The following is a 16103-nucleotide window of genomic DNA, read 5'->3' on the forward strand; positions in this document are numbered from 1 at the left end:
CAGAGTAATGTCAGAAGAGAAATCTATCATTTTTTCTTTTTCAGAATGAGTACGGGAACAGAAGTTGATATCTTTCATGGATGGGTTATTGATCCAAAAGTTACCTATATGAGGATCCTCATTTTCAGGATAATAATAGTCAAAGTTTTTAATTAATGCTCTTAAATGTTGACTTATTATAGTAAATATAAATTTCTGGTTGATGTCTGAAGCAAGCAAAAAGTCTTAAAAAATGGAAATATTTCTACATCTTCTTCCTCTATGTGACTTTCCCAAAGAACAGGTTTCTTTTTGAATGCGTCTGTCTTATTTCTTAGTGTAAAAAATGTGTTAAACTCCTAAAGAGAAATATTTAATTTGGTGAAGAGACTAAATATAGCCATTGTATATATACACTAGCTTAGCCATCCATTCTTCACCCAACAAAAGCTCTACTAATGCAAAGTTTTGCTTTTGCAAAAACTGTTTCACTTGCTCTCTCAGCTTGAAAAAGTGTGAAAGAACCCTTTCTCTTGAGAGCCACCTCACTTCCATATAGAGAAGAAGATGCTGGTGTTGTGAATCCAGGCTTTCACATAGTATCATGAAGAGGCTGGAGTTCAAACTTCAGTTATGAATATTGTTAACGAACTTCACTGCATCATTCATCACTGTGTTCAGTTCAGTGGAAAGTTTCTTTGCAACTAAATGCTGCTAGTGAATCATACAGTGTGTGGACATTTCTGAATGTGCAACATTCTTTATTTTCACAAGTAAGCCCTGGCCAGTTGGCTCAGTGGTAGAATGTTAGTCCAGCATGTGGAAGTCCTGGGTTCGATTCTCAGTCAGGGAACCCAGGAGAAGTGACCACGTGCTTCTCCACCTCTCTTCCTTCTCTTCTCTCTGTCTTTCTCTCTCTTCTTCTCCTGTAGCCATGGCTCAATTGGTTTGAGGAAGTTGGCCCTTGATAATGAGGATGACTGCATGGCCTCACCTCAGGTGCTAAAATATATCAGTTGCTGATCAATGAAGCATAGCCCCAGATGAGCAGAGCATTGCCCAGTAGAGGGCTTTCTGGGTCAATCCCAGTTGGAATACATGTGAGAGTCTGTCTCTGCCTACCTGCCTCTCACTTAATTAAAATAAATAAACAAATAAAAATAAAATTAAAAAGTATTTTCACAAGTAACCCTGAGTGATATCCAATCATTCTTGTAACAAGCACAGTTCGTACACACTACAACATGCTTTTCCCAATCTAAACCTTTTGCTCAAAGTACCGTATTTCCCCATGTATAAGAGGCACCTTAATTTTGGGGCCTGAAATTTGAAAAAAAAATGTATTACATAAAGTTATTGAACTCAAGTTTTATTCATCATAAAATTCATACAACTCCTCATCACTGTCAAAAGCTTCCATACATTAGCTTGTCCTCATCTGTGTCTGATGACAAATCACTGTCTTCATATATTGATTTGTCCTCAGTTCCATCTATGGCATTTGAAATGTCACACTTCTTAAATGACTTGACAATGATCTCAATCTTGATATTATCCCTGGATCTTTTCACCCAGGGACAAACTTCTCCTATATTTGGTTTCTTCACTCTTCCTACTGGTGTTAAATTGTTCCCAGACAAGTAAAAAAATCTACAAAATCAGTGCAAAAACAAGCGCAAAAAAAGCGGGAAATGAAAGTAAAAAAATCACTATATAAGATGCACCCAGTTTTTAGACCCCAAATTTTTTGGAAAAGGGTGAAGCTTATACATGGGAAAATACAGTATTCATTGAGAGAATCTCATATCCCTGAACTAGTGATTTGACCAGGTAGCTCAAGACAACAGAGTAGTTTTTCCCTAATGTCTTTATCATCTTATACCTCATGAAACAAAGTAGATAGCATGGTTATTCAGGTCAGTTGATTCATCAGCTTAAATGGCAAAACATTTTGATTTCTTTATACCCTCTATAATTTTCTTTTTAATATCATTGGCCATATATTAACAATTCTTCTCTGAATGGTATTGTCCCAAAGTAGTAGAGCCTTAAGATATTGTGTAGCTTGAGGACCCAAAATTTCCTAAATGACATCAAAGATATAAAGCTTTACTAATCCTTTGCCAATAATAAATGTTATATATATAATATATATAACTAGTCATAATATATATATAATATATATATATTACTAGTCATCATTTTTTTCATTTAAATTTCTTACTATTCATTTGGTTGTGTAATCTTTCAAAAAAATAAAGTGGTTTATCCATAAGATTGCTATGCTTTAAATGCTAATGATAAACAACTTTAGAAGGTTTCTTTGCATTATTTGACAGAATTTCAGAACATACTTCAAGGATTAGGAAATAGTTCATTAGTGCTTTTTTAATTGTTTGGGTTTTTTTAAGTGACAGGAGGGGAGACAGAGAGACAGACTCCCGCCTGCACCCTGTCCAAGATCCACCCAGCAACCTCTGTCTGGGGCAGATGGACAAATCAACTGAGCTATTCTCAGGGCCCAGAGCTGATGCTCAACCAGTCTAGCCACTGGCTGAGAGGGGAACAGACAGAGAGGGGAAGAGGAAGTGGAAAAGAAGTAGATGTTCACTTCTCATGTGTGCCGTGACTGGTGATCAAACCCAGGACATATGCGGGCCGGGTTGATGCTCTATCCACTGAGCCAAGCAGCCAGGGCCACCACTTGCTTTTTATTTTCTCTTGACTTCTCCATGTCTCTTCTCTTTAAAATGCAGTGAGGAGCGTATTTTTCATGTATCCCTGGGAAGAATCCAGGAGGAACTGAGAGATTAAGAAGGGACAGACAGTAGACATATTTTCAATATACTGATCTTATACTCTATATTGTAGAATTGTCTGAGTTTTTGTTTCAGGCATAGCTATGTCAGCTGAACTATTTCCCTAACCTGGATATCAGGCCTTGAAAACCAGATCAAATACAGGGGTCCACAGCCCTGACTGTGTAGTGCTTGGGCCCAATTAAAGTCCATGAGTAAAATAACAAGACCAGAAAGCTTACCTACAAGGATAGTGAGCATGCATGCTAAGGCTAATGAAGAATAGAATCCAGACCTGAGAAAGGACATGTAGACACCTTCCTTTTCCATCCTTAAGTAGTCCCAATGAACCTATACTAAAGATCTGCAAACTAAAAATGTTAAAACAGTTCTTTGGACCTGATATCCACTGCCTTCTCAGTTTACTGGCTATTTATTATTTTAATGTTTTATTATTATTATTATTAATTTAATGGGGTGACACTGATAAATCAGGATACATATGTTCAGAGATAACATCTTCAGGTTATTTTGACATTTGATTATGTTGCATACCCATAACCCAAAGTAAAATTGTCTTCTGTCACCATCCATTTGGTTTTCTTTGTGCCCCTCCCCTTCCCCCCTCTCATCCACCACCCCCTCCAACCACCACACTCTTGTCCATGTCTCTGAGACTCATTTTTATGTCCCACCTATGTATGGAATCATATAGTTCTTATTTTTTTCTGATTTACTTATTTCACTTAGTATAATGTTATCAAGGTCCATCCATGCTGTTGTAAATGATCCGCTGTGTCATTTCTTATGGCTGAGTAGTATTCCATAGTATGATATATATGTACCAAAGCTTTTTAATCCACTCGTCCTCTGATGGACACTTGGGCTGTTTCCAGATCTTCGCTATTGTGAACAATGCTGCCACAAACATGAGGGTGCATTTCTTTTGAAACAGTGCTATGGGGTACATTCCTAAAAGTGAGATGGCTGAGTCAAAAGGCAGTTAGATTTTTAATTTTTTGAGGAATCTCCATTTTGTTTTCCACAGTGGTTGCACCAGTCTGCATTCCCACCAGCAGTGCAGGAGGGTTCCCTTTTCTCCACATCCTTGCCAGCACTTATTCTGTGTTGTTTTGTTGATGAGCGCCATTCTGACTCGTGTGAGGTGATATCTCATTGTGGTTTTAATTTGCATTTCTCTAATGATTAGTGATGTTGAGCATTTTTTCATATGCCTATTGGCCATCTGTATGTCCTCTTTGGAGAAGTGTCTATTCATTTCTTTTGCCCATTTTTTGATTGGATTGTTTGTCTTCCTGGTGTTGAGTTTTACAAGTTCTTTACAAATTTTGGGTTAACCCCTTATTAGATGTATTGTCGAATATGTTCTCCACTTGTATAGTTTGTCTTTTTATTCTGTTCTTATTGTCTTTAGCTGTGCAAAAGCTTTTTAGTTTGATATAGTCTCATTTGTTTATCCTGTCTTTTATTTCACTTACCCGTGGAGATAAATCAGCAAATATATATATTGCTGCGAGAGATGTCGGAGAGCTTACTGCCTAAGTTTTCTTCTAAGATGCCTATGGTTTCACGGCTTACATTTAAGTCTTTTACCCATTTTGAGTTTATTTTTATGTAAGTTGGTGATCTAGTTTCATTTTTTTGCAGGTAGCTGTCCAATTTTTCCAACACCATTTATTGAAGAGGCTGTCTTTACTCCATTGTATGCTCTTACCTCCTTGTCAAATATCAGTTCTCCATAAAAGTGTGCATTCTCTGTTCTATTCCATTGAACTATATGCCAGTTCTTATGCCAGTACCAGGCTGTTTTGAGTTCAATGGCCTTGTAGTATATAACTTGATATCAGGAAGTGTGATACCTCCCACTTTATTCTTCCTTTTCAAGATTGCTGAGGCTATCCATGTTCTTTTTTGGTTCTATATAAATTTTTGGAATATGTGTTCTATATCTTTGAAGTATGTCATTGGTACTTTAATCGGTATTGCATTGAATTTATAAACTGCTTTGGGTAATATAGACATTTTAATGATATTTATTCTTCCTATCCATGAACACAGTATATGCTTCCACTTGTTTGTATCTTCCTTGATTTTTTTTAATCAATGTTTTATAATTTTCTGAGTACAAGTCTTTAATCTCTTTGGTTAAATCTACTCTTAGGTACATTATTTTTGGTTGCAGTAGTGAAGGGGATTGTTTCCTTAATTTCTCTTTCTGAAAGTTCATTGTTGGTGTATAAAAATGCCTCTGATTTCTGAGTATTCATTTTATATCCTGCCACTTTGCTAACTTCATTTATCAGGTCCAGTAGTTTTTTGACTGAGACTTTACAGTTCTCTATATACAATATCATAACATCTGCAAATAATAATAGTTTTACTTCATCTTTTCCAATTTGGATGCCATTTATTTCTTCTTCTTGTCTCATTGCTGTGGCTAGGACTTCCAAAACTATCTTGAATAAGAGCGGTGAAAGGGGGCACACCTGCCTTGTTCCTGATCTTAAGGGGATTGCTTTTAATTTTCGCCCATTGAGTATGATGTTGGCTGAGGGTTTGTCATAGATGGCCTTTATCATGTTGAGGTATGTTCCCTGTATTCCCACTTTGCTGAGAGTTTTAATCATGAATGGGTGCTGGATTTTATCAAATGTTTTTTCTGCATCTATTGAGATTATCATGTGTTTTTTCTCCTTCCTTTTGTTTATGTAATGAATCACATTGATTGATTTGCAAATATTGTACCAGCCTTGCTTCCTCAGAATAAATCCCACTAGATCATGATATATGATTTTTTTTCATATATTCCTGGATCCAGTTTGCTAATATTTTGTTGAGTATTTTAGCATCTAAATTCATCAGGGATATTGGCCTATAATTTTCTTTCTCTGTGTTGTCTTTGCCTGGTTTTGGAATCAGAATTATACTTGCCTCATAAAAGGAGCTGGAAAGTCTTCCTTCCTCTTGAACTTTTTGAAATAGCTTGAGCAAGATAGGAGTTAGTTCTTTTTTGAATATTTGGTAGAATTCACTTGTGAAGCTATCAGGCCCAGGACTTTTCTTGGTTGGAGTTTTTTGATAACCGTTTTGATCTCATTTGTTGTAATTGGACTGTTTAGGTTTTCTGATTCTTCCAGATTAATTTTTGGAAGGTTATATGTTTCAAGAATTTGTCCATTTCATCTAGGTTGTCTAATTTTTTGGCATATAGTTCTTCATAGTATTTTCTTACAATATTTTGTATTTCTGTTGTGTCAATTATTATTTCTCCACTCTCATTTCTAATTTTATTTATTTGAGTCCTCTCTCTTTTTTTCTTGGTGAGTCTGGTTAAACGTTTATCAATCTTGTTTACTTTTTCAAAGAACCAGCTCCTGGCTTCATTGATCCTCTGTATTGTTTCTTTAGTCTCTATGTCATTTATTTCCACTCTGATCTTTATTATTTTCTTCCTTCTACTACCTCTGTGTCCCATAAATTTTGAGTTGGTGAATGCTCATCATCATTCGTTTCTAGGAATTTTTTTTATTTCTTCTTTGATCTTATTGTTAACCCATTTGTTATTTAATAAAATGCTATTTAGTTTCCAAGTGTTTGAATATTTTTAAGTTCTTCTGTTGTGGTTGACTTCTAGTTTCATGCCATTGTGATCAGAAAAAATGCTTGATATGATTTTAATCTTCTTAATTTGTTGAGACTGCTTTTGTGCCCTAACATGTGGTCTATCCTAGAGGATGTACCATGAGCACTTGAAAACAATGTATATTCTGCTGCTTTATGGTGAAAGGTTCTGGAGATATCTATTAAGACCAGTTGATCTAGTGTGTTTTTTAAGTTTGCTGTTTCTTTGTTAATTTTCTTTCATGAGGACCTATCTAGTGATGTTAGTGGGGTATTGAAATCCCCTACTATTATAATATTGCTGTTGATCTCACCCTTTATATCCATGAAAGTCTGCTTCATATATTTAGGTGCTCCTATATAGGTGCATAGATATTTATAATGGTTATATCTTCCTATTGGATTGCTCCCGTTATCATTATATAGTGACCTTCTTTATCTCTTACTATAGCTTTGGTTTTAAAGTTTATTTTGTCTGATATAAGTATTGCTACCCCAGCTGTTTTTTCATTTCCATTTGCATAAGATATTTTTTTCCATCTTTTTACCTTCACTCTATGTGCATCATTTGGTTTAAGGTATGTTTTTGTAGACAGCATATGTATGGGTCTTGTTTTCTCTATCCAAGCTACCCTATGTCTTTTGATTGGATCATTTAATCCATTTACATTTAAGGTTATTATTGATATGTAGTTGATTATTGCCATTTTATTCTTTAAAGCTATATTGCTCTTTTGCCATATTCTTTTTCTCCTTTGATCTGTTTACAACAGGCCCCTTAGCATTTGTTGCAGCATTGGTTTGGTTGTAGTGAATTCCTTGAGTTTTTTTTTGTCTGGGAAGCTTTTTATTTCTCCTTCAATTTTAAATGATAGCCTTGCTGGATAAAGTAGTCTTGGTTGTAGTCTCTTTTTCTGCATTACTTTGAATATTTCTTGCCATTCCCTTCTGGCCTCAAGTGTTTCTGTTGAAAAGTCAGATGTCAAAAAAAAAAAAAAGAAAAAGAAAAGTCAGATGTCCTTATGGGGGCTCCCTTGTAAGTGATAGCTTTTCTTTCTCTAGCAGCTTTTAATATTTTCTCATTATCACTTAGCTTTGGTATTTTAATTATGATGTGTTTTGATGTAGATTTCTTTGGGTTTCTCTTTAATGGAGTTCTCTGTGCTTCTTGAACTTGTGAGACTTTTTCCTGCATTAATTTAGGGAAGTTTTCAGCTATGATATGAATGAGCAAAGTCTCTACCCCTTGTTCTTTCTCTTCTTCTTCAGGAACCCCTGTGATGAGGATCTTATTTCTCTTCATGTTGTCACAGAGCTCTCTTAGAGTTTCCTCAGAGTTTTTGAGTCTCTTTTTTTATGTGCTCTGCTTTTGTGCATTCATTTATCTTGTCCTCTAACTCACTGATTTGATCCTCAACTTCATCCAGCTGGCTTTTAATTGCTTCCATTGTAGACTTCATTTCTGATATTGTATTTGTCATTTCTGACTGATTTTTTTTATTATTTCAATGCCCTTTTTTATATTTGCTATGTCTTTATTGAGGTGTTTTTAATGACCATCTATTGTTGTTCTAAGATCTTTGAGCAACCTAACAATCATTATTTTAAATGCTGCATCTGGTAATTTGACTCATTCAGGAGGTCCTTTTCTGGAAATTTCTCTTGATTTATTTGTGTTGCCTTTCTCTGCCTTCTCATTTTGTCTGTGTATAAGAAGGTTTTGGCCACTGGAGTCCAATAGGTGTGGCCGCTGTGTTCCCTAGGTGTGCTCTGTCTACAGACCTGCCACTTGCTCTGCTGCTGCCTATGGCATTTGGGTATGGGCATTGCCAGTGCCAACCCACTGGGGCTGTTGCTGCAGTTTCTGCCTCTCCATCACAGGAGGGGCTGTGATCACGTGCCCAGGTCTACAAGCTTCAGCCTTTGCCCCACTCCCGTGGGTGGGTTATGCACTACACCCAGGCATCAAGCCTTGGCTCCGCAGGCAAGGGTGAGCACCTTTGCTCATCTGTGGGTCTCCACTTGTTCCTGGGCTCCCATCCCACCCCTGTGGGAGGAGCGCACTTGCAGGTAGGCTGCAAGCCTCAGCTCCACAGGCCAGGCAGGGCTGCATGCCCATGCTCAGTCCGGGGACTCCTTCTGTTCTGGGCTTCTGCCCCACCCCTGAGGGAGGAGCCAGCTTGCACGTTGCTCAGTGAAGGATCTCGCCCCTTCTGGGGATCCTGCTCTTCCCCTACAGGTGGGATTGCAGGCGGGCCTACAGCTGGGCCTGACCACTTTTGCATGTTTCTTCTGCCCCTGTCGGGGAAGACTGAGCTCACAACCGGACCTCAGTCATGGCTGGCTGGCTTCTGCCCTTGCCGATGGAACCACACTTCTGGATCCCTGCTGCCGTCCACCCTCCAGCAAACCCTCCGCAGTGTGGTTGGTGGTGCTGCAGCTCAGACCCTAACACTCCATAATGTAGTCCCAGAAGCTTCCTTCTTCTAAGCAACTCTGTTCTGAGTGCCAAGGGAGAGCTTGTTTGGCTGGTGTCTTGCTTCCCTTTGCTTGTATTGCTATTTCCAGGGGAAATATTAACTTCAGATTTAGGGAGTGACTCAGCCAAGGGGTTAGAGTGGCTGTTCTTCAAAGTGGTTCTACCTGTGCCTCCTAAATTACACTCCTCTTCTCACTGCTCCGGTCCTCTCCTCTCTCCCATCCCCCAGAGCCTAGGGTTGGTGGTTCTGAGAGAGGTTTTCTGTGAGGTCCCTTTAAGAAGAATCCTGGATCTGAGAAATCTGTCTCTTTCTCACAAACAGTATCCTAACTTGTTTCACAGCTAAATACTGTCTGTAGGCCTCTTCTAGGCTCTGGGCCTGCAGGCTGGGGCTTTGTTCCTGGGGCTCAGGACCCTCCCCTCTATGCTAAACTCACTTCCTACCATGTGAGTCTCTCAGGCTGCCATTCACTCTGGGAGCTGGGCAGCCCTCTCCATGTTTCTGCTTTTCCTACCAGTCTCAGTGTGGCTTCTTCGGTGCTCCTTGGTTAAAGAGTCCTCTAGGTTTAGTCCAAAGTTGGTTTTTCCAGATGATGGTTCTTGTAAACCATCATCTTAATTAAAATTAAGTTGTAATCCACTTTGGTTCTGGGAGGTGGAAGTTGGTAGGTCTGCCTATTCCGTCGCCATCTTGCCACTCTCTTTAATTAAAGAGAGTCATATTCTACTTATTCCTCATCTCTGTGTATTTCCTCTGTGATGATGGTAGTACTTGGTTTCCTAATGTCCCATGTATGATGCATTGAATACAACATAAGTTTGTCCAAGGGCTATTTGATAAAGTGTGAAAAAAATGAACTCCAGAGAGAGAGGGTGAGAGTTAAATCCTGTGCATAACCTAGCCAGCTGGAAATGGAAACACACAAATAACATTTTGTCTTACTGCGTATAACAGTTGAACACCATCCAAACTGGTGCTTGATTTCCGAACTTTACATATAAGATGCTTTGAATGCTCAATAAGTTTGTTCAAATGCTTTTTGTCTGTTGTGCATGATTTGTAAATGCTCTGTAATGTGCAAAAATTTGTTTGGACAAGCCTACAGTTTCCAAAGATATCTAAGACTACTTCAGTAGCATTTTAATCGATGCTGCAGTCTGATAAGTTGCAATTACCCTAAGCATATGTTAATTAGACTAAGTTCATTGGGTCTATAATCTTCATAGAACACAAGGGTATTTAACTCTTTTGAAGATCAGCACAAAATTTGTGGTGGACAGCACCAATCCATGGATCGACAGTTGAAAAACACTGTGCTAGACTCCATATCAGATATATCATGTGACCATAATTTATTTAAATCTTATAACCATCCTTTGAAGTAGATTTTATTGTGGGTGCCATTTTGCACTGAGTTAAACAAGAGCTAAAGAAGCACTGGGACTTGTCTAAAGCCAGTCGTGTTGGAGTCACCACTCAGATGTACTAGTTGTGAGCCAAAAGCCATGGGGGACATTTTCTGTATTAGCATAGCTATAGACTTCAAGGTTTAAAATAGCAGCACATGATAAAACATCACAAAGAAAGAACACTGTGTTCATCTCATTAAGGCAAATAAAATACACCTTTTCTACTCTCTTGAGGGGCAGAGTCCAACTCAGGTAGGAGTTCCTAAATTTTCAAAGTCACTGTCACATTCTTTCACTAGTAAATGTGGTACCTCAGACACTGCTGATCTGCTTCATTCCTAAAAATAGAAGGTAAGACTCAATTGCCAAGGCAACAAGCAGACTGAAAAACACATGTTAAGAACACTTGACTTGGGGGGTGAACACACAATATAGTGTACAGAGATGTGTTGTAGAATTGGGCACCTGAAACCTGTATAATTATGCTAACCAGTGTCATCCTAATATAGTCATTAAAAAATAAAAAGAAAAAAGAAAACACCAGGTCCTGTCTGCTGGGTTCCCAAGGGCCCTGCATTAATTGATAGCCAAAACCCCAGTGTTTCTGAAATAATTTGCCTGCCTCTTGGTAATCTTTATTGTGAGTCTAGGTACTCTTCCAACTGCACTTCCATTCTTTGCCCACTGTGCCTTTCATGTGAATTAGTCCATTTTGTTTAACATTAACCAACACAAAATTCAAAGTATACAGCTTGTCACTTTAGAAAGAGAAAAAGAGTAAGGAGGAAAAGGCAGAGAAAGAAATAGGAGAAGAAAAAAGAGAAGATGGAAGAGAGGAAGCAAAAGAAGGACAATCTTTTTGGGCTTCATTCTGTTTATCTGACAGTCTGGGACCAATTCATTCCTTTATCTTTTCTGGATGTTATAATTTATAAGGAAAACTATGGACCCTTTCTAAGTGCCATGCACTTACACACTATATACTTGCTCACAGTTCCGAGAAGCTCATGGTATTAAGGATAATATTGTTCTCCCAAATATTCTAATACTATACTGCAGATGAGCCTCAACTCCTTAAACATGAACACACCACAGAATAAAAGTCTGATAACCACCACACCAAACTCTCAGAGACATTGCTGGGAAGTTCTTTGGTCTAAAAAAAAAAAAGGCCAAATGGCAAGATGAAATGGGCTTTTCCTATTCTATTTTTTAATAGTCTGAATGATAATTACAGAGGAAGTTCCCTTGACAGTGTTGCATTTCCATGGTGATAGGAGAGGTCAAGTTTAACAAACTGAGTCTGGGCAATCTCTGCTGCAGGGTAGATGAGAGGGAAAGGCTATCGGTCAAAATGTCACCGGGGAACCCATTTTCATTGCATTCTCTTTTGAATGTCCACAGAATCCAACTTGTGCCTTTCTGAATGGACAAATCAGGAATGTCTTAAAAGTAATGGCTAATAATAGCTCCATCACTTCCCCCTATGAAGAAAAGTGCTGTGCTCTTCCTCTCAAAGGCCAGGCACTGATGCCTTTCACTGACAACAATCCATGAATTGTTGGAATATGTATGTGCTCTCTGTATTGACACCAGGAGTTTAGAAATGCCAACTTTTAGAAACCAAATGTATTTAGAAAAGCAATTTGACCTTTGGAAACAAGGATTTCTCACTAATTTCTGGCCATGTCACGGCAAGCTAAAAATGAATTAAGAAGACAGTAGGAAGGATACAGTTTAAATTAAATATAAGATGACCCAAAAAATTTCCCTTAAAACATAACTCAGTTATTTTGCCTGAAACCAAATGTCCTGATTTTACTTTTTGGATTCTATGCTTTTATGGAAGTAGATAGTCACAAAAAATTTTAAAGTTTTCTTTAGATTACAAGAACAGTGATGAAATCAAGGTAAGCTTCAAGGGTATTAAAATAATTCCTTCAAAATCAGTAATTTTTTTGAGAGTAGACAGAATTCTATGTTGGATGAAAGATGTGAATACTTTTTGGATCTTAGATATGGAAAGGAATAAATTTTTGTGCATTGCAGAGCTATGGTAAAAGGGGCTGAGAAATGAAGCAATTCTTCCAGTTTTATTTATTTATTTTTTTTTAGAGAGAAAGGACACAGAGAAAGGTGGAGGGAAGGTAGTGAGAATCATCAACTTGTAGTAGTTGTTTCTTATATATGCCTTGACCAGGCAAGTCCAGGTTTTTGAACCAGCAACCTCAGCATTCCAGGTCAGTGCTTTATCCGCTGAGCCACCACAGGTCAGGCCAATTTCTCCAATTTTAAGTAGTACTCATGGATGCTTAGAAGTTTTGCTACCCAGAAGATTTAAGCATACATTACACACATTGTCTCCTACAACTATCTTAATGTCTCCTACAACCATCTTAATAACTCTGAACTCTTCTTCAGAGTCCAGGTCCATATACATATCCAATTAACTATCAGATTTTCTGTTTGAATGTCCATCAGACACAGAAACAAAACTGAACTCCTTGTATTCACACCTTTATCTGTTCCTCCTATCTAAGTGTCCTCTCTCAGTACATAGCCAGAAACCTGGGAATTAACCTTGTCTCCCTTTTTTTCCTCATTATGAACAACAATAATCAAGTCTTAACTATTTTCTCTTGCAAATATCTCTCTAATATATTTCTGTTTCTATTCCCACTCTTTTTATTTAGGTTTTCATGGCTTCTTCTAAGGATGATTACATCCTTCTGTACTGGGCAACTTTCCCACATCTACCAGTCTATTCTGTACTTTATGGTCAGAGTGGTCTTTCTGAGATTCAAATATGATCATGATCATTCCTCTGTTTAAATCAGTTATGGTTCTCCAATGCCTTCAAGATAACTCCCCAATTCTGTTATAAGCATTACAAATCTTGGTAGAATCTGACCCCTACCTACCCACCTCTCCAGCTTCATCTATGGATACCCCACTCTTCCACCTGCTCCTCGCCCATACCCTCAGTGTACACACAGTGTATATATAAATTCCAGCTGGGGTGAACCACGTTGTTTCCAGAATGCAATTATTTTTCTTGGCACTGGGCCTTTGCCTAAAGTCAGCTCATATTAGCATCTGCTCTCTTCCAGGACCACTTGATTGATGGGTCAGGTTCTGCTTACAGTAGAGATGTCGGCTTAGTTGCAGTTTATTCAAAGACATGTAGAGGGGCCTTGTCCTCTACATTTACTCTGTGTGGTTTTATCACACCTTGTACTTCCTTCATCAAAGCACTTTCACACTATCAGTTTTATTATGTCATATTATTATTATTGCTTATTTATCTTTCTGTATCCTGGATTTAGATGTAAGTTCCATGGAGGAAGAACTGTGTCTGTGTTTATCAATATATCTACAGTGCTCCTCACAGTCCCCAAAAATATATAAAAATGGTCTTGAAAAATTCCCATCAATAAATAATCACCTAATAGAATACTGAAATATACATTATGTAAACTCCGAAGTCTCCATGCTTTTATTGACTAGCTGTTAATTGTTAGTTTTTTAATTTTATTTAAATTTTATTTTTTTGTGTGTGAAAGAGACAGGGAGAGAGACAGGGAGAGAGACAGAGAGAGGAACAAACAGGCAGGAATGGAGAGAGATAAGAAGTATTCATTCTTCATTGCAGCTCCTTAGTTGTTCATTGATTGCTTTCTCATATGTGCCTTGATGGGGAAGGGGGGGCTCCAGCAGACCAAGTGACCCCTTGCTCAAGCCAGTGACCTTGGGATTAAGCAAGAGATCATGGGGTCATGTCTATAATCCCACACTCAAGCCAGTAACCCCGACTCAAGCTGGTGACCCTGCGCTCAAGCCGGCAACCTCAGGGTTTTGAACCTGGGTCCTCTGCATCCCAGGCTGATGCACAATCCACTGCACCACCACCTGGTCAGGCATTGACTAGCTGTTAATTTTTTAACATGAACTAAAAAAGTCTCAGATACTTCATAATACATTTTTAGTATTGAGTACTTAGTGTGTCTAAAGTTCTCTTTTTTCTCTTACATTCTATGATAATTTACACTCAGCTACCATAGATTTCCAACAGAATTACATTAGAAGAACACTTAGCAGAATCTCTTCTCTAAGAAAATTCTTGTGGACTAAAATTTGGCTCATGTAGATACTAAGAAATCAGCTCTTCAAAAAAAAAAAAGTATGTTGAGGGGTGGAGGGAGTTAAGTGTATTTTCCTATATATTTTAGGCCTTTTTTTCCAAGACAGAATAAATTGGGTGGGAGAGAGGATTACAGATTATCTTCTTTGGAAGTAACATTTGGAAAAAGAGGAGTTTGCCAGTTTTCCAAATATTTTCACCATGATGTCTTGGGCCTCTTGGTAATCTCTGTAATTTCTAACAACTGTAAAAGGGTTTTGTGTGTGTATGTGTGTGTATGTGTGTGTGTGTGTGTGTGTGTAATTACAGTATTTAAGAGGACCATTGGAGGTTATCTGGCCCTTTCTAACAATTTCAGTCAGGACATTCATCTGTTGCTAGTCACCTTCCTAAAACCCAGCATTGATTATAACACTTTTTCTTGCAAAAATCTTTGCTGCTTATTCCAATGGCTACAGAAATAAAGTTCAACCTCATTAGCATGGCTCACAAGACCCTATGTGACACAGTTCTACTTCCCTTTGAAAATGTATCTTTGCAAGTCCCTCCATGTATCTTACATTCCAGTCACACTGTATAACTTACCATTCTCCAAGCACACCTTGCCCTTCCAAGCTTCCATGTTTTCACCTTCTTCTGTCTTATACCTAGCTTTCCTTCTTCTTTACCATCTTTCCCTAAAGATGTATCCTTTAGTCCTCAGTATTCCAGCATCTGTAATGTTGTAATAGTTAATGGGGACTCAGTTATGAAAGGCTTGAAATATTTGACCAAGGAAGCTGGACTTTATCCCAAAGTAATGAAACAGAGGGATCCTGGGATGAAACACACAAAGTTGTGGTCACTGAATAATTTATAACAAGCCAACAGTCCCAAGGACCAGAAAATGTTGATATTCACATAGCTAATTATAAAGAAAAGCCATTCACTTACAAGTTTCCTAAACATGTCTCTTGGAGGTGTTCCAAGTTTCCTGAAGATGGATTCCAGGTACTCTCATTATTTCTTCCTGGTTTAATATTTACTGCTCTTAAAATGGTGGCATACTTTCCACACTGTCGGCCAGCTGTAAACTTTTATTGGATACACCAATAAAGACAAATACATAGGAAGTAATGTCCTTTGCATCATCAGGCCTTTCTTGTGTCAGTGTGATTTCTCAGGTTGCCACATTCATGATTTCTGCCAAGATTTTCCAACCCTATCTGCAAACCACCTTCATGCTGAAGACAAAAATCAGAAAGAAGGAATGCCACAGTAATTCAAAAAAATTAATTAATCTTTCTAGTTCATTTATGTCATATTTACTCAGAGTTTCTGTAAAGGGCAAGATAGAAAAGTTGAAAGATAAAGTCACTTGAAAAAGTTCAGCTTAAACTTGTCATAGACATTACACTGCTAAATGGAAGCCGGTGATTTCCAGTTTACAACACAATCCAAAGCTATTTAATGAGAAAGACATAAAATGGGTACATGTGTTTTAAATGGGTATAAAATGCATAATTGGGGATGACACAAAATCCATTTAAATTTAAAACTTATGCTGTATAAAAAAATAATATTTTAATTAAGAGAACTGCTTTCAAGAGATCCAAATTGTTTTAGAGTTCAAGTAAGTATCTCCAAAAATAAATTCATCCTAAATGGAAATGTT

Source organism: Saccopteryx leptura, chromosome 1 (assembly GCF_036850995.1).
Source record: "Saccopteryx leptura isolate mSacLep1 chromosome 1, mSacLep1_pri_phased_curated, whole genome shotgun sequence".
Taxonomy (NCBI): domain Eukaryota; kingdom Metazoa; phylum Chordata; class Mammalia; order Chiroptera; family Emballonuridae; genus Saccopteryx; species Saccopteryx leptura.